The sequence below is a fragment of the Pteronotus mesoamericanus genome, unplaced genomic scaffold, assembly GCF_021234165.1.
Source record: "Pteronotus mesoamericanus isolate MK-2021 breed Mesoamerican mustached bat unplaced genomic scaffold, CSHL_Meso_final scaffold_507, whole genome shotgun sequence".
Classification (NCBI taxonomy): domain Eukaryota; kingdom Metazoa; phylum Chordata; class Mammalia; order Chiroptera; family Mormoopidae; genus Pteronotus; species Pteronotus mesoamericanus.
Genome location: NW_026555319.1, coordinates 5,817,916 through 5,836,008, shown reverse-complemented (window position 1 = coordinate 5,836,008; position 18,093 = coordinate 5,817,916). Strand labels below are relative to the sequence as shown.

At 52.8% G+C, this 18,093-nt stretch overlaps 1 protein-coding gene across 3 annotated transcripts in view; it reads right to left on the bottom strand.

Annotated features, from left to right (window-relative positions):
• RPH3A (rabphilin 3A) overlaps positions 1–18,093 on the bottom strand; it is a 155,887-nt gene that overhangs the window by 63,953 nt on the left and 73,841 nt on the right. Inside the window, exons 1-2 of one of the 3 annotated variants that reach the window (XM_054594071.1) lie at positions 7,353–7,716; positions 7,107–7,222 (exon numbers count right to left, since the gene is read on the bottom strand). The exons of 1 other annotated variant lie outside the window; for it this stretch is intronic. The gene's annotated coding sequence lies outside the window, so the exon portion shown is untranslated. Of the gene's footprint in view, positions 1–7,106; positions 7,223–7,352; positions 7,717–18,093 lie in introns of those variants that run through there. One more of the 3 variants, XM_054594072.1, reaches the window with a different exon arrangement.

The following is an 18,093-nucleotide window of genomic DNA, read 5'->3' as shown; positions in this document are numbered from 1 at the left end:
TTAAAGAATATATTTTAACATGAAGAATTGAGAAGACGGCCTTGACTGGTATGGCTCAGTGGGTTGGGTGTTGTTCTGCAGACCAAGGGGTCGCTGGTTCGATTCCCAGGCAGGGCACACGCCTGGGCTGCGAGCTAGGTCCCCAGTTGGGGGCGTGCGAGAGGCAACTGATTGATGTTTCTCTCCCTCTCCCTCTCTCCCCCTTTCCCACTCTCTAAAAATAAATTAAAAATTTAGAAAAGAAAATTGGGAAAAACAGCCTGCAAGGATCACTGACGGTCACATACTAGGAAATGAGGAAGAGGAGGAACTCAACTCTCGGCTCCCTGTGCCGGAACAGAAATGTCTGTGTGAACCTGCAAAGCGGCAAGTTCTCTGTGGGAAGCTGGGAGCATCTGGATGAAGCCAGCTCTGCGCACATCATCATCAGGAGCGAAGCCCCCTCTTGTCGCTAGAATGTGAGGATGATTTATGTTTCCCTGGAGATTCCGGCCGAAGGCACTCACGCATCCTCCAGAAGCGGGCACGCGCCCGGACCCCCCTGCAGATGACATGGCGGCGGGCCCCGGCCAGAGAAACCCTTTCGGGGAAAAACGGAGAAAAAGCTAATCTAAAGGAGCAGCAGCGTGTCCCTTTCTGAAAGGCAGAAGAGACTGGTCGCTGGTCTGTGCGTTGCGATTTCCCACTCTGGGGGCCGGCCCCTGCCCTGCGTTTGTCCTCTGTCACACACCCAGGCCTGAGGTCTCCCTCTGGCCCGGGCCGACTGGCTCTCAGGTGAACAACAGGTAGGAATGATCAGAGGAAAAACTGCCCAGGTCAGAAGCTTACGTCTTCCTTCCTATCCAACAGCCTTTCCCACGAGCCTCCAATCTGCAGACCTTTGGGAGAAAGACTTGGCCAGGCACCCCTGCCTGACATGGTGGCAGCCACTTCCAGGACTTGATCGCCTTCATTGAGCTCCAATATCCTACTTAAAGCTGACAGATTAATCCAGCCATATAGTGGCAGAGGGAAAAGCCAACAGGTGGAGTGGAGCGGGGCTGGGGCCGGGGCTGGGCTGTGGGACAGAAGGGACCCCACACGTGCTTCTTTGCCAGCATCTTACGAGGGGTCTGGCCAGCGACTTTGGAGACACCGCCCACCCCTCTCCGCAGTAAACCGCACGCTGCCCCTCCGTCGCTTCTCGCCCCGAACCTGCTTACATAATCTGTTCTCTACTGAAAGCAGCTCCATTCACAAGTCGCTGCTTGTCATTGTGTAGGTGCATTAAAGAGGAAAGAAAGAAAAAAAGGAAGCAAGAAGAAGGCAGCTGAATGAACTCGCTGAGATTATATTGAGAGACGAGGCAGTTTTTCCCTCACTCTGCAAATAAAGCCTTCAAACCCGAACATCATTAGGATGCTGTCAAATGAGTTTCCTCTCGTTGATTCATTGGGAAGGGGGGTGGGCACAAGCCCCAGCTTCCTGAGGCCTGTTATCTTGCTCGCTAGCTGGATTGCTAAGTCAGAGTCTGACACGGCTCCATTACAATGAGATTTAAGCATGCATTATGTCATTATAACTAATGACAGCAAAGACAATTACTTCGAGGAAACCGCCGTGACATTGCACACAGCAGCCTGGTGCCTCGGCACGACCCTCCCGTCTCCCCCATTTCCACGGCCCGGATGGGGAGCCGAGCTGGGCTAAGAAGAGCCCCAGAGACCTGGCTCGGCTCCCCACCACTGCCGCAGGGTCACTGAGCTACCTGATAACCTGGGTCCTGCCTGCGAAGGAGGCACCGCCCCCGCCCAGGAGTGCTGTGAGGTTAGCAAGAAAAAGGCCAGTTCTGCCGGGGCCAGCTCACACTCCTGTGGAAAGCTGAGGGATTCAGAAGCAGAAAGCAAATGGTGTCTGGGAGACAACGGGCCTGATTCTCATTCTGCTCAAACCCTGAGGCGGTGATGGGCAGAGGGAGAGCCGTGGCAAAAAAGTCTGAGGCTCCCAATACACCTAGACCTGTTAGAACTACCACCTGTGAAAGCGTTTTGCATTTCGAAATGAAAACCCTGCCCTGGCTGGTATGGCTCAGGGGACCACGTGCTGGCCTGGGAACCAAAGGGTCGCCGGTTTGATCCTCAGTCAGAGCACAGGCCTGGGTTGCGGGCCAGGTCCCCAGGAGGGTGGCGCATGAGAAGCAACCACACATTGATGTTTCTCTCCCTCTCTTTCTCCCTCCCTTTCCCTCTCTCTGAAAATAAATAACATCTTTTTTTAAAAAAAGTCTAAAGAAACCTTGAAAATAAAATGAAACCCCGCCTTCACCTATGGCAGTGGAGGCTTTGGAAATCCTGGCCCCAGGGCCGATGGCACGGGTATCGGGTGCAGCCCAAGAGCTGCCCTTGGGTTCTCTTGGGCGCCGCAGAGCTTTTCATTCCCCTGCAGAATGTGTCTCCAGCAACGTTCGCCTTTCTCTGCCTTGGCCCTCTCTTCTACCTGCAAGATTAGCGTGCGCCCACTCCACTCCCTGCTCCAGAAAAGCACTCTCCTCGCCTTTGGGGAAGCATCTCACAGCCCCTCGTTAAGGTGGGAGTGACCAGTAAGGAAGGATGGAGGCACCGCCCCACCCCAGAGCCCCTGCTCTTTGTCCAAGCACAAAGCCCTACGACAAAGTGAAACGTTCGTGATGGAATTCCGGAGGTCCGTGAGCTGAGTGTTTTAGGGTGATCAAGTACCACCCCACAAAAGAGCACATTTTATAAGTAGCCATTTGCTTTATCTAAGTCCCAAAGGGATTGTCACCATTTTATTCCCAATGCCCGCCATGGTGCCATGCATACTGTAAATACTCAATAAACATGCGACACATGAATAAATGGCAATGGCTCTTCTGGCAGGAGGAGAGAGAGGCCTGTAGGTTGCCTGTAGGAGGCCCAAGAGGAAAGCAAAGTCCTTCCAAACTTCACCAGTGACTCATCATAATCAGGCCTCTGGCTGGACCACAGGCCAAGGCACTTCCCCAAACTGACCTGTCCACTAGTCAGTCAACGGAGGCTTCATTCATTCACACACGCACGCATGCAAGTTGCTGCTGAGCTGTGTGCAAACCCAGGCTCCGTAAATGGAGGTGGCACAACCTTGGCCTTCAAGGATCCCTCCCGCCCTGTGACACCTGTGGGGGCCCTGTGCAGGCGCACGGTGGCCGGGAGCGAGGGAAAGCTCAGGTCTGCCGGGAAAAAGGCACGGGCTCTGAGACGGTGAGGTTAGATGATTCAGCAAAAGCCACCCAACATTTGAAGGAACGAAAGACTCGGAGGCACTCCGAGGGTTTCCCCTCCTGGCCTCTCCCCACAGGGCCTGCCCTGATCCTCAGGGGCACACAAGCGTTAAGGAAAGGGGGTCAGTGTGCCCATTTCATGGATGAAGACATGGAGGTCCAGGGACCTCTGGCCACGTCCTCTCTCTCCTGGGTTCCAAGGCTGCACGGCTGGCAGGAGGGACTCACCTCCCTCTCCCTCACCCTGATCATGTCTGGGTCAGGGGGAATTCCACTGTCACCACCGCTGACATCATCCTCGTCACTAGCAGCTGCAGGGCGCTGGCTTCTCGCCAGGCTCAACACAAAGCACTTCACAAGCATTAACCCATTAACAGGTGGAAAAACTGAGACCCGGAGAGGCAAAGTGAGACAACTGGCAAGTGCTAGAACCAGGATCCACACCCAGGAGCTCTCTTTCCATGCCCCACGCTCTTAGCGATCACACCGAACTACTTTCATATGCCAGAGGAACTGAGTCTCAGAGATGTTGAGGGTTTTGCCTGAAGTCACACAGCAATAAGCGTTGGCGTCAGGGTTCAAACTCGGGTCCGGCTGCTCCCGGAGTCCCACACAGCAGCCCTGGAGGCTCTGCCAGCAGCCGGGGATGGGAGCAGGAGGGAGAGGGGGCTGTGGCACCCCATTCCCACCCCAGCACCTCGAAGATGCCTATCGTGGGTGGCAGCGGAGTAATTTAAGCTCATCGGCTCCAGCCCACCTCTCCTGGGACCCGGGGCTATTTTGAGCCTGGGTCACAGCCACAACGCCTAAACAGAATGAACTGCGCTGGTGGCTTCTCACCGTCTTCACATCGGCTGCTGCTGTGTCTGCATTTACGCCCAGCTCCCCACTCAAAGGGGAGGGCGAGCGGAAGACAGGTCCATATGTCATGGTGGATTTTATTAGAAAGTCACAGACCCTTGATGACCCATATATATAGACAGTGAGACAGGGCAGGGGGAGGGGCAAATAAAGAGTAAATACCACCACATGCTACAAATAACCCCCCAGAGCAGCTACCCTGACCGGAAGCCACAGCTCTGGACAGGCATCTGGGACGTGTAGGAGCAGTAAGGGGAGGAAAAAGCACAGCAAACCAGGGAGGCTGGCTTTCCAGGCGTCCCTGTGAAACCATGGACTCTCTGGTGCTGCCTCTCTTATGCGAGAAAGGAAACGTCCGCATTGTGCTCCATGCCTGTGTGTCCCTAGAACCGACACAGGCTGGCGAGGTGCTCCTGTCCTGTCTCCACGCCCCAGGCGGGCTGGCGGCTGCCAGAGCTGGGAGCGAGGGGATGATGCTTTGTCTTCACTACGGTAGACCCGCATGCTGCTGTGCCGTGACTTGCTGGCGGTGGGGGGCGGGGGTGCCTTGGGAAAGTTGCTTTCCCTCTCTGTCCCCCTCCCCCAAAAGGGGTTAGACTGGATCAGAGGTTCTGAACTTGAGGTGCTCCCATGGGCTCTAGAGAGGGCCCATGAACCCCCTGATATTGGGTGTTTGAGCGAATGGGCCTCTTCTCAGAGGGGTGGCTCTCCAAGGGGTTCTTGCTGTCACCCCCAGGATGAGCTTCTATGGGCCTCCATGCGCTGTAAAATCTGTCTGTGCACCTGCCTATGCTGCACAGAAAGCAGAGCACTCTCTCCCTGAGCACGGGATTCCAGGAACCTGAAGTTCTCACAAGAGCCCCCCATCACGCCCCAGTGGACCCCAAACAAGGACTCCTCAATGCAGGTGATGCCTTCCCAAAGACAGAACTAACCCTGCCTAGAAGCGTGCGTGCACATGCATACACACTTAACACACAGAGACCCCAGAACTGGGAGGAGCTCTGAGGTCACCTTGAACAATTACCATATTGCACAGGTGGGGAAACTGAGGCCCGGAAAGGGGAGACAGAGCTGGGGCCAGAACCCAGGTCTCCCACTCCAAGTGCAAGGCTCCTTCCAGAAGCTCCTGTCTCCCTCTCCCTGGTGCACCACAATGCACCATTTCAAATGCGATGGGGGAGGAGGGAAGGCTGCCTCTTGGATCTTAGCCACCCCCAAGGAAGTAGGACTGGGGGACGGCAAGGAGGTGCTTGAAAAGCACCCCCATGGGGACAACCCAGTCGTGGCTCCCGCAGCTGGGCTGACATGCACTGCATGGCTGAACCAGTCATTAAAATATTAAAACGCTCCCGTACCAGTCGGTGATGTGGCACTGAGGCCCCTGGGGCTCCCTTGATCCTTCCCCAGGCCACTCCAGACCCTCAAAGGTCAATACTCAGCACTGCAGAGGACCCTAAAGACCCCCACTCCACGGCCTCCCCACCATGGTCCAGCCTGACCAGTCAATGCCAAAGTTAAATATCACCCATAGCCAGATCTGTGGCTTCATATTTGAACTGAATTTCCTCACATCATTTATATGTGAGGCTTCCCGGGAAGGAAACTAAGGCAACTTTGTTCTCAAGGTCACTCAGTGTAGGAGGTCTGGAATTTGAGGACCTAATCTTGGGCACTAACCACTGAGAAGCCCTCCCTTCTCCCTCACATGTCCTGCCTGGGCAGGCACGCGCCCCGGCATGTCAGCGTCCCCATGGGGCTCCGGAGCTGGAGAAAACGACTGAGTGGGCCCTGCCTACGGCCCAGGCTCGCCAGTCTCTGGGGCTGAGAGTTCATTCCTCCCGCCTCCAAGAACAAGAACCTAAAGAGGAACTCCTTAGGGGTGCAGGAGACTGAAGCGAACCCTGAGATACCAGTAGAGATGCTAAAAATAAGGACATTTATTTCCAGAAAGGTAGCTGTAATCACAGCAGGAAGCAAAGAGAAATCTCCTTTTGATAAGTCACAGATTAGCAGCAAAGTCATTTTAAAATGAAATGTGAGTTTCTGGATTCGCTTGCAAAGGGCCTCCACTTGCCACTCACTAACAGGTTGGCGCAGGCTTATCCCATCAGGATCTCAGATGATTACAGCAGGGAAGGCTCGGCCCTGGAACGGAGCTGGCGCTGGCACTGGGAGCCCTTCCCCGGCACCTGAGCAAACCCCGCTCCCTTCTTCCCCCACTCTGAGTCGGGCTCAAGGATGCAGTCTCCCTGGCTGGTGCCAGGATGCACCCCTCGCCATACAATCACTTACAGGTTACACCACCTGTGAAAATAAAGCACCGTCTGCTCAGCACGCAGCTGGATGCTCCCCTCTGACCCACCCGACCACTTATTCCAAGAAAAATGCGGTCCCTTTCATGGCTCCTGGGTCTCATCTCAAGAGGATTAGAACAGCCAAGCTTGGGGAAAAAAACTGACCACAACTGAATTACTCTGCTGTCCCTGGAAGATGGAACAATCGGAGCCCTGTCCTGCGCAAGCCTCACCTGGTGTGCTGAGGTGACACTAGGCAAGGGTTAACCTTCCAGCCTCAGGCGACCCTCTCCTGTCTAGGGCCAAGGTGCCCACCCACTAGATCAGAACCCCCTGAGACCCTCCGTGTCAGGCTGGCCAGCCCCACGAAGGGTTAATTCACTCAGAGAACTGCCAGCTACTTTCCACAGCTTCTGCTGCAAGGGAGAGGCCAAACTGGGCAGCAGCCACAATTTTTATCGCAGTGCCTAAAATGTGAGCATATTTTACCCCTCCCCAGGCACTGAGCTGAAATACCCTGGGGTGCCACTTGGGTGATCAAACGCTGCAGAATGTGGGCAAGTAGCCACGGCCGCTCCTCAGCACCACCCCCCACCAGCCCCCCAGACCACCCGCCCCCTGTGCATGCCTCATCACGACTGGGGTTCCAATGCCCCCAGCCCATTTGCACAATTCAGGAGAATATCACTTACCGACACTGGAGGACTGCAGGGGGAACGGTGAGCCAGATTCTTGGCAACTCCCCTTCCCTGCCGGGTGGGAAGATGTTAACTTCCGATGACTTGGTTTGAAAGCTCAGTGGAGGTGCCTGAAAGAAAATTGTTCATTTGACTCTCCTACTCTTCCCAAAATAAAATCTAAGAGCCAACACACACATGCACGCACACCTCAACTATCTCTAAATCATGCAGTACCAAGATGAAAAGAAATACCCCCACCAGAACAGGGGAAAAGTCAGACCAGTCGGTGGACAAGGCAAAGACCGTGGCTCCCTCAGACTGCCCTCCACATGGATGAAGGTTTCTGCTCTGTAAGTCTCTCTCTCTCTCTCCCCTCCTCTCTGTCGTCCGCCCGCGTAGGCAACTCCAGGCTGCTGGCAGCCGACGAATCAATTGCTTCCAGTGCCCGAAATCAGCGGCGGCTGCCTCCACTGCTGCAAAGCCCTGTGTTGAGCAAGGGAGGGGGCAGCAGCTTCTCGGCACAGGGGAACCAAGGCTGCCTCCCACCCGTGATTTATGGGTGAGGTGCCTGGAGAAAGAGAGGTGGGAGGCGGGAGGAGAGGTTGGGCGCACCAGAGATCCCAGCGGGTCGAACGGCAGTCAGGAGATTGGCGATCAGCACCGCGGACAGCGCTAAGCCGTGGCGGAGGAGGGGCCGGGCGGGAAGCGAACCCTCCTCAGGCGGTGAAGTTAAGTTATTGGATGGTTCCAGTAGAGAAGGGGGAGTCCAGGGGAAGGAGGGGGACGGGACTTCTCGCCATCACACAGTGAAGTCTGTGACAGCCTACCTACCACACACTTGTTCTAATATCGTCACTCTCAGAGCAAAGGAGCTGTCACTTCGCAGCCCCTTTTCCACACACTCCCCCAAAGCATCTACCGCTTGGCTGGGCTCAGAGAAGTCTGACCCCAGTGTGGGAACCTGCAAGTCGATTTCCCCAAAAGAAATCAGCCCCGCTGATCTTGCCCTCACCCATGTTATTGCAGATTTCTGTCCTGGACCTCAGGAGCCTCGGGGTTCAGAGTAGCAAAGATGAGGCTTAGCAAAAGGAAATGTTTAAGGGACAGGGTGGCGTAGTTGAATAAGCAGTTGACAGGTTCCTGGGTCCCAGGTCTAACCCCCCATACAACCTTATAAAAGTCATCTAATGTCTCCAAGTCCCACCTACAAAGGAGGTTTTGACTACTTGGTTTCCCTAAAGACAGGAAGAGGTTAAAAAGCAACAATAAGAACACACGAGATGTGAGCTGCTATGGTCTCATGATCCACGACCTGTCCTACGATTCAGATGTTTTGACAGAGTGAGAAAGGAATTTACAGCCAGCGTAGGATGGCAGGTGCCAGTCCCTCCTTCCAGCATGCGGTCTGAGCAGGACGTACTGGGAGATTATTGGACGTCTAAATCAGACAATTGGGCCTTAGCCAGAGACCCATCCCCAAGAGAGCCAGACTGACCTTCTGAAGTGAAATCGCTACGTGGACAAGAAAATGCAACCAAGAAAAGGAGAAATATACACAAAGAAATTGATTCCCATGGCTCCCAGTGTTCTGCATCTCACAGGCCCTATCCCCGCTCACTCTGGGCAAAGGATAGGAAACCTCAAACAGACCAAGGTCTGTTTAGAACTCCTCTGACAAGTGACGGAGAGCCCTCATTATTGGGGACCCTCCCCTAAAGAGTGGCCCAGGAAGAGGTATCTCGTTTGTCACTTAATTCTCCCCTAACAAAGCAGAACTTAAAATGTCAGAACTTAAGAGACCATTTAGAGCTTCTCTTTATAGGCGACCACAACAACGATGCTCACGATGGTGGTGAGGATGGCGGTGACGGTGGTCTTCACTGGGGTGACGACGATTATGGTGGCGGTGGCGGTGTGAAGGCAGCTACCATTTATTGAGAACCAACTATGCACCAGCCACTCTGCTAGGAGCTTCACCTGCATCAGCACTGTGAGGCCTCGCCATGCCCCTCGGAGGGCGCTATCATTGCCCCCACTTTTCAGATGAGGACATTGAGACTCAAGAAGTCAAGTCTCTTGCTTAGGGTTCCGCAGTCAGTGGCGGCACGGGATTCCAGCCCAGGGCTGTACGATTCCGAAGCCCATGTTCCAGAATGTCAGAGTCAAGTTCAAGTGCATTCGACACTTTTTTTGGCCACGACCTCACTGAACCTTTTCTGGGAAGTCCCTATGATACCAGTTCGATCCCTTTACTTTACACATGGAGAAACTGAGGACCAGTGAGGGGCAGTGACTTACCCATGGCCAAAAAGCTAGGAAGTGGCAGAGTTGAATCTGGAACTCTGCCTTTCAGATGCCAGGGCCTGTGTCCTAGTGCCTAGAACATTGCCAGGCACATAGGCCCCCAATAAACACCTGCAAAGCGATTCACAAAGCCCAGAGAGGGACTAAAGGCCCACAGGCTGCTGGTGGCAGGATGAGAACCCAAGTAGCTCCCAAGCCTTTTGGCTCCTAATCCCAAGGAATGTCTACTCTGCCTCACGGTTTCCCTGAGCATTAGACGAGTGTTCTTGGAGGGCCTGTCATGAACTCCCTTAGGGAATCAAAATAGCCACCACCTGCTGAAGGCCAAGATATCTCCCATGTGCCGGGCCCTCTAGAGTGACTGTTGCCAGTCTTCACCACCTCATCCCATTTTCATACAAGACGACCGAGGCTCAGACAGGAGAGGTGAAGCCCCAGAGCCCACATGTCAAGGCAGCAGCGGAGGCAGGGACGCACACCCCAGGTCTGACTGCAAAGCCTGTGTTTTTGCCACCCTGCTAGTTTCTCCTCAAATGAGGCCCCCTAGAGGTCCGCACGGGAGTGAAAAAGAGGCTCAAGTTGCTGCCCCCACCCCCACCCCTGGTTTCAACTACAGCAGTTGTGCTTCTCGCTGTTTTGCATACTGGGCATCCGCCCAAGTATTCATTGAGACAGGGCTTTGCAGCAAAATTTAAAAAAAAAAAAAAAAAAAAAAAAAGATATGGTTGAAACCAGAACCCCGCACCTTTCCTGGTGACCACACCATCTAGGAACTGGCCGTGGCTTCTCTCGGAACTTTGTCCCTACCTTCCCCACCTCCCCGATCACCATGTCCAAACCCCTCTTCTGTCCCGAGAGCCCTTCGTCCATAGAACTGGCCGCTGCTGGGACGCCTAGCAGCCCTGCAGAGGGGCTGCCTCTTAGGTACCCGCCTCAGGCTGTGCCAGCCTTGCCCTGACCCTCTCAAAGCTGGGGCACTGCACAGCGGTCTCTGGGGGCCCTGGGTCCAGCAGGCTGCCTGTCCTGTCCTTGTTCTGCTGAGGCCAGAGGCAGTCCAGGAAGGTGCCCCTTCGCCCCTGGGAGGACAGGCAGTGGCGGAGGTGGTGATGACAACTGAACCAGCCAGAGCTACCCGCTGTGCTCCGGGGAGTTCACGTGCACCACGGTATTGTTTTATCCCCATGACAGCCCCATGGGTTAAGACAATCATTGTTTTATTTTCGTTTTGCAAATGAGAAAACTGAGGCTCTGGCACCTCGTGCAAATAGCCTGAGGCCATTTAGTTCGTAAGTGGTGAGACTAGGATTTGAATCAAGGTCCTCTGAGTTTCTACTTATTATGCTAGATGGCAACCCTAATTATAATGGTCCCTCCCGTTTAGTTCTGGTGCTTGTGATGCAGCATGTGACATCCTCTGTCACCCCAGAGCTTTTCATGACTTATAACAGTGCCATGAAGTTGTTACAGTGTATCTCTTCTTACAGACGGGGAACTTAGACACAGAGAGGGTAGGTGACTTGCCCAAGGTAACACAGCTGGAAAGAGAGGGGATGCAGGGTGAGAATCTGAACAGTTTGCTTCAGGGCCCATATTGTGCTGCACTGTCTCCAGGGAGATGGGTACTGAGGTAGCCCAGGGAGAAAGAATGTTCCCACTCCACTTGGCAAGTGAGACAGAAAAATGGCCTCTGAAGACGCCGGAGTCCTAATCCCCAGACACGGGGAATATATTACCTTACATGGCAAATGAGGCTTTACAGACATTTAAGGATCTTGAGATGGAGAGACTGAGTTCCCTGAGTGGGCCCAACACAGTCACAAGAACTCTTACAAAGGAAAAAAAGGGAGGCAGGAGGTCAGAGAGGAGAGGTGATGATAAAGTGTAGAAGGGGCGGGGGCGGGAGAGAGAGATGCTGTTACTGGGAGAGGCACAAGCCAAGGACTGCAGGCGACCCCCAGGAGCTGAAAAAGCTCCCCAGAGCCTCCCACAGGAACGCAGCTCTGCCAACACCTTATTTTAGGATTTCTGACCGCCTGAACTGTAAAATAATAAATTTGTGTTGTTTTAAACCGTTGAGTTTGTTACTTGTTACAGCAGCCACAGGAAACCAATACAGCAAGTCTGCAGAGGGCTCTGCGCTAAGATGCCTCAGGGAGGCTGACTGAGCCCCTCCAGCCAGAGGACCCCATGTTTCAATCACATCTCAGCCTGCCCTGCAATACAGTGTGCGTGTGTGTATGTGTGCATCGGCACCCACATGCGTGTGCACGCCGGAGGCGGCCCGTGAAGAAGGGACCGGTGCCACAGCTTCCGCCCGGTCCTCAGGCTCTGGCTGGTTGGCCCCACTGGGCTCGCTGAGCTGTATTCACTGCATCCTTCTCTTTTAAGAGCCTCTGGGGAAATGCCCTTACCAGGAACACAAAAGGGAAGAAATGTCACAGGAGCACAGCTCATCCCAGGGGAGCCGTCCAAGACAAAACAAGTGGAGCAGAGACACAGGAGAGTGAGCGAGAGTGAGAGAGAGAGAGAGAGAGAGAGAGAGAGAGAGAGAGAGAGAGAGAGAAACTGCTGGGTCTCCGAGGCTGGCCTCTGTGTCCAGACAGACCTCTTCCTGCCAGGAAGGAGACAAGTCTGAGGACGCTCACTGGCCCCCGCAGGAGAGAATAAGGTAATTACAGAGGAGATGCCACAGGACTTGGCAAGACAAGCTTTTAAGACAGGTCCACAAGTATTATTTATTAATCAGTTGATGCGGTGCTATCCAGCAAGGCACTGTGAGAGGAAGGAGACTGGAACTTGCCTTCTGGAGCTCTGAGCTTGATTCTTGGCCCCTCATTCGCCTGCTGTGTGACCCTGAACACATCACTTGCGTGCTCTGAGCCTCGGTTTCCTCAGTTGTAAAATGGGACTGTAAGACCTTCCCCACCTACCGGCCGGTACATCCAGAACATTTCACTGAGCTAATGGATGTGGACAAGCGGTGTATAATCTGGACCACAGAGAGCAGCCACCATTTACGGAGCACCTGCCGTGTGCTGGGCGCTTCACTCGGCTCCTCCCTCCCTCAAGGCGTCTAGTGTGACGTCCAGCCCCAAACTGCCACAGGTGCTGGAGGAAGGAGAGCCAGTGAAAGGGTCAGGTTTTAGGGCCAAGTGGCCCGGATTCCAGTCCAGCTCTACCGCACATGAACTGTGTGGCCTGGAGGAAGTTACTGAACTTCTCTGTGCCTCCGCGTCCCCATCTGTGAAGCAGGGGTCAATGACGATACCTCCTCATACAGTTGTCATTAGAGTTCCATTGGCTGATATGTATAGAAGCACTTCGAACAGTGCCTGGCATATAGGCACTTTATTTTTTCATCTTTATTTTTTTATTGTTGCTCATTGTATTATTATTACAGAGAAGAGTTTTTCAAAGGATGGTACATGCTCTGCTGAAATACAAAATACAGGTTTAAGTGGTCTATGGACAAACATCTTTTTAATAAAAATTTGTTGGAAGGATGGATGGACAGATGTACCCAGGAACAGACTATGAAATTTAGCCAGATGTCATATAATTTGGAAGCGATCAGCCATAAACCAAGTTTCACCCTGTCCCTGAGTGGCCCCGGGGTATTCCTTTGTTTTGCCTCCCTTTCTCTTGTCTTGCTTTCTCTTTATAAATAGGCTTTTAATTCTGTTATGATTTCAGATTTACAGGAAAGCTGCGAGTCCCCATATACCCTTCCTTCATCTTCTCCTCATGTCAACGGCTTACATCGCCACGGCGCATTTGTCAGAACTGAGGCTTTAACATTGGTGCAATGCCATTAACTGGCTCCATTTGGATTTCACTAATGTCTCTTTTGGTCGTTCTAGGACCTGACATTGCCCTGAGTCATCACGTCTCAGCCTCTTCCAATCTGTGACAGCTTCTCAGCCTTTTCCTACTTCATGACCTTGACACTCCGAAGAGCCAGGGAATTTGTAGGAAGTCCCCCTGGTTTGGGCTTGTCTGATGGTTCTCATGATTGGACTGGAGTTATGGGTTTGGGGAAGAGTCCCGCGGAGGTGACATGCCCTCCCCATCCCATCAGGGGTGCCTGCTATCAACACGACCCTGTCTCAGGCACTCTCTTTGGACTGAACAGGACCTGAGTTTCCTCGGCCCAGCCTTTCTGTGCCTCTGCCATCTGACCACAGGCTCTGTGGCTCTGGATTTATCTAATCAGAGGTGCCCATAGGGCTGGCGGCAGGCAGGGTCGTGCAGCACAAATAGATGAGCCCGAGGGATGGCAGGTTCTTTCAGGGGGGCATGTCAGCCCCCTGGAGGAGCCGTAACAAACTGCCACCAACTGGATGGCTAGGACAACTGATTTGTTCCCTCACAGTTCCAGAGGCTAGAAGCCCCAGGTCAAGGTGTCACCAAGGCCTTGCTCTCTCCGGAACTCTCTAGGGAAGAGCCTGCTCCGTGCCTCTCCCTGTACTTCTGGCGGTTGCGGGCAATGCTTGCTGTTCCTTGGCTTGCGGGTGCACCACAGGCTTCTGCCTCCATCATCACACTGCCTTCTTCCCCAGCTCATCGGAGTCTGCATCTCCCTCTCTCCTTGTAAGGCCACCAGTGATACTGGGTGTAGGGGCCATCCTAACTCAGTAGGACCTCATCTTAACCTAACTGACTATATGCACAAAGACCCTATTTGTAAACCAGGTTGCATTCTGGGTTCCAGGTGGTTACGGACCTGGGGGGACACGACTCCACCAGTGCAGGTGGGGATGGTAGGTCTGCAGGCAAAGGCCAGGATCTCAGTCCCAGCTCTTCACTGCTAGTGGGGTGGCTTGGGACAATCATTACCTCTCCTGCCTCACCTTTCCCATCTATAAAATGGGGGGACAGGTCAACTAAGCTACAAGCTATGGCAGCACCTGACTCTATGAGATACTTTATAAATGAGTTATTGCCTGTGGTAGCCATGAGAATGTGCCTCGCAGACCTCCAGCAACAGGGAGCTTAACTGACTGAGGGTCCCAGCTGCAACACTCTCAAATCCTTCAGTGCAAACGAGGTCACAGTCCCATGGGCTGCTGCTGGCCAGTAACCACATGCAGCCGAGAGAGTCAGAGAAGCCTGCTGAGCCCAGGAGACACAGGGCTCCTGGACAGAGACCGTGCCTGGTAGACCCCTCGATGCCTTGCTGGAACTTCCTGGGCTGCGCAGGCACCGAGGACGCCCCCAGCCAGCATTCCTTCCCCTCCTTCACTCAGCGCCTGGCGGCTCTCCACACCTTCCTGGCCCTCCTATCTTCTCCCATGGAAGTGTTTCCCTAATTCAGTCTTCACACCATTAATGACATCTTGGTGTCTGCTTCCTGAGGGACTCAGGCCAGCATGGTGTCCCAAAGGTCATCCTTTACACTGGCACGGTCAGGACATACTTCCTTGCTCCTGATTGTCTTTTGGATCAATCGTCCTTTCCCCCATCGTCGATCCATGAAGTCTGGGCGCAGCTGTTGCCCCCCTCCACGCCAGGGGCTGGCACATGCTCACACCTGACCAGTCCATCTATTTCATGCCCCTGGCCACTGTGTTTGGTACCAAAAAGGCATGAGACGGATATAAGTCCATGAGATACCTATCCAAAACTTTTGCTAGTGCTCATAAGGAGGAGGAAACCTTTCATTCTGGGGGGTACTAGGCTGGTAAAATGTAAGCCCAGAGCTGCTGAGCGGCATCTCTGCCACCCTCCAGCGTGAAGCCAAAGATCACGTGGAAGAGAGGGCACTGTAAGAAAATGCTTTCTGCCATTATTTGAGCACCTGGATCCAGCCATCCCTGAAACTCCTGCACTTTTCCATAATGTAAGTCAATGCATTCCTTCTAACTTTTTTTTTTTGCCTTAGTCTTTTTGAGTTGAGTGTTTTAACTAAAAAATAAAATTAAACTCATGATTTTCCTCTGACACTGTTCTTCAAAGTGAGGGCCGGAGGGTGAGACTGTGGCTTCTGCAGAGGAACCACAAAGTCACGTAAACATCAGGGATGGACAAAAGGGATTCTTTCCATTCTACGGATGAACTGCTCTCCGGGTGTCAGAAGAATTAAGATAAAAAAGAAACAGCCTCCATGGCAGCCAGCTGGGCTTCAGGCTGCTTCGGAGAAAAAGCCCCTCCACCATCAGGGCGCCCAAATAGAACCCTTCTGTCATTCGACGCGAGCCGGCACCAGGAGAGCTACTCCTAAAACGAAGAGAAATAAAATCAGCCTGTTTTCTGATGAATCAAACAGATCTCATCTCCGGCTTTTCTTCTGTTTGGAGGTGGAATCAAAAGAAGGTGTTTCCCCACTTTTCAAAAAATTAAAATTCATGGGGATTTCTATCAGTAAATTCATTCTGCTCTTCTCCCCACATGTAGATTCTTTTTGCAAATGTCGGTGCCTCTGATGTGGAAGAACAGCTGACGTCAGACCTCTAATAGCGACCACGGTTGAGCCCTCTCCCATGTGGCAGGAAGCATCTTGGCCATTCTCTGCTCGGCAATAAACAAGAGCCCCAAGAAAGCCAAGACTTCACGGTCCCTTTTCTCTTAGCTCAACATCAAGAGCACTCAGTCAGCGGAGGCACTGTCTGCAGGACTAGAGGATTTAGCAACATGGCAGCCTGTGAGGCAGTTCCGACTCCAGGCTCCATCTTTTTTTTGGAAGTAAAACTAAATAATAAATGAGGAACGTTTAGCTGGAGGCATCATTAATTAACACAAGGTGACCAAATTTCACTAGGCAATTACGTTCCTGTTCCTGAGTCGAGGCAGATGGTGTGCGGAAGGGCTGTCTCTTATCGGGACCCTTCTGCCCGGTACCCATGTGTCTCCATTCCTGGCATGGCTTTGAGGGCAAAAAAGCAAAGGCACCTACGTGTTCTTTAAATAGATCTCTGCTCTGGCTGCCATGACAGCTAATGGTCAAAGAACGCTAACACGCAGTGGCACCTGTGCACACAGAATCACGAAGTTTTCCACGTGCTGACCTGTTCCGGTGTTAAGAGGAAAGGCAATTAGACACGCCGAAGAAAATCTGGGAGGGGATCTGAACCTAAGACCCACACGGAGCAGATGCCCGGGCATCAGGAGGACCCAAATCCATCATAATGACAATATTAATGATCATAAGAATAGCAGCAGCAGTAATGGTTAATATTTGCTGAGCTCCCCCTACAAGCCTGGCTCCAAACCACTGCTTTACATGCACGATCTCACTGAACTCACACAGTAAGTCTAAAAAGTAAGTGCTAATATTAGCTTCACATAACGAGATGAGTGTGCTGGGCTGGCTGCAAAAATGTCCCTCATTCTGCCTTTCGCTGTACCTGCAGCCCTTACAACGGGGCTTTGCCCTGCGATGCGCTTTTGCGACTCCGTCCACCAAGAGGTGGAATCAGTTTCTCCCCTCCTCGCACTGTGTAGCCCCGTGTCTTGCTTGGCCAGTAGAATGCCAGGAGCCTGAACTTGAAGGGATCTTGCAGCTTCAACTTCCTCTCTTCCTCCTCCTGCCCAGTAATACCCCCAAACCAGCCTGCTGGGAGATGAGAGGCCGGCTGACACGGGCCTGAGCCCAGCCGAGGCTATCCGTGTCCAGCCCGCTCCCAAAGACCGCCCTGCCCCCAGCCCGCAAGCCAGCCAGGAAGGTTAACCATGCCCTGCCCCGTTCTCATCTTAGAAGGGTAACAACCCAGGCACAGGAGGCTCCCGGGGGTGAAGCCGGGTCTCCGGACTCTCAACCCAGTGCTCTCCGAGGCGGACAAGGTTTAGAGTTTCCCCTCCACAAACACTTTGCTCCCATTGGATCATCACTACACTCTGTGTGCTAGAGTTTGCCCCTCGTGCCTGAGAGCGTTCTCAGTCCATTCCAAACTCTCGGTCCTTATTAAAAATGTGTTAATCCAAAATATCAGTTCATCTATATCTACACATCTATCTCTATCTCCCTACATAAGTCTATCTATCTACCTACAGAGATGGAGGTAAAGATAGAGATAGAAATAGAGACAGAGACAGAGATGTATTTTTTCACAACTGGCTGGTTCCCTTGTCACGACAGGCTTGTGCCTCTCTCAGCCTCCTCCCCTCCCTGGGCCTTTCTTCACAAAGCTGACCTGCGACGTGACTTTCCCTCCCAAGCAGCCCAGTCCTCTCCCATCTCCACCTTCCTTTTCACTGTGGCCAGTGGGGATGGGAGCAACGGAATGTTTCTATCCACTGACACTAGGAAGTGAAGGGAGAGTCTGTGGAATGCTGAATATCGACACTAGTTTTTTAAGAAAGCCCTGGCTGGTGTGGCTCAGTGGATTCAGTGCCAGCTTGTGGACTGAAAGGTTGCCAGTTCGATTCCCAGTCAGAACATGCCTGGGTTGCAGGCCAGGTCCCCAGTTGGGCATGTGCAAGAGGCAACTGATCAATGTTTCTCTTGCACATGGGTGTTTCTCTCCCTCTCTAAAAGTGAAAAAATAAAATATTTTAAAATAAATTTTAAAAATACACCCCTGCTCTCTGTAAAGAGCTTTAATCTTTCTCTTCAGGGGATTAAAATATTTCAATGTAGCGAATGAAAACTCATTTAATCTCCCCATTAAACTGTGTTCCCTGAGTCTATAGATTATTAAGGAAGAAAAAGATGCCCGGCTGGCAGGGAGAAGTGAATACAGTGAATGCGCGCCGGCCG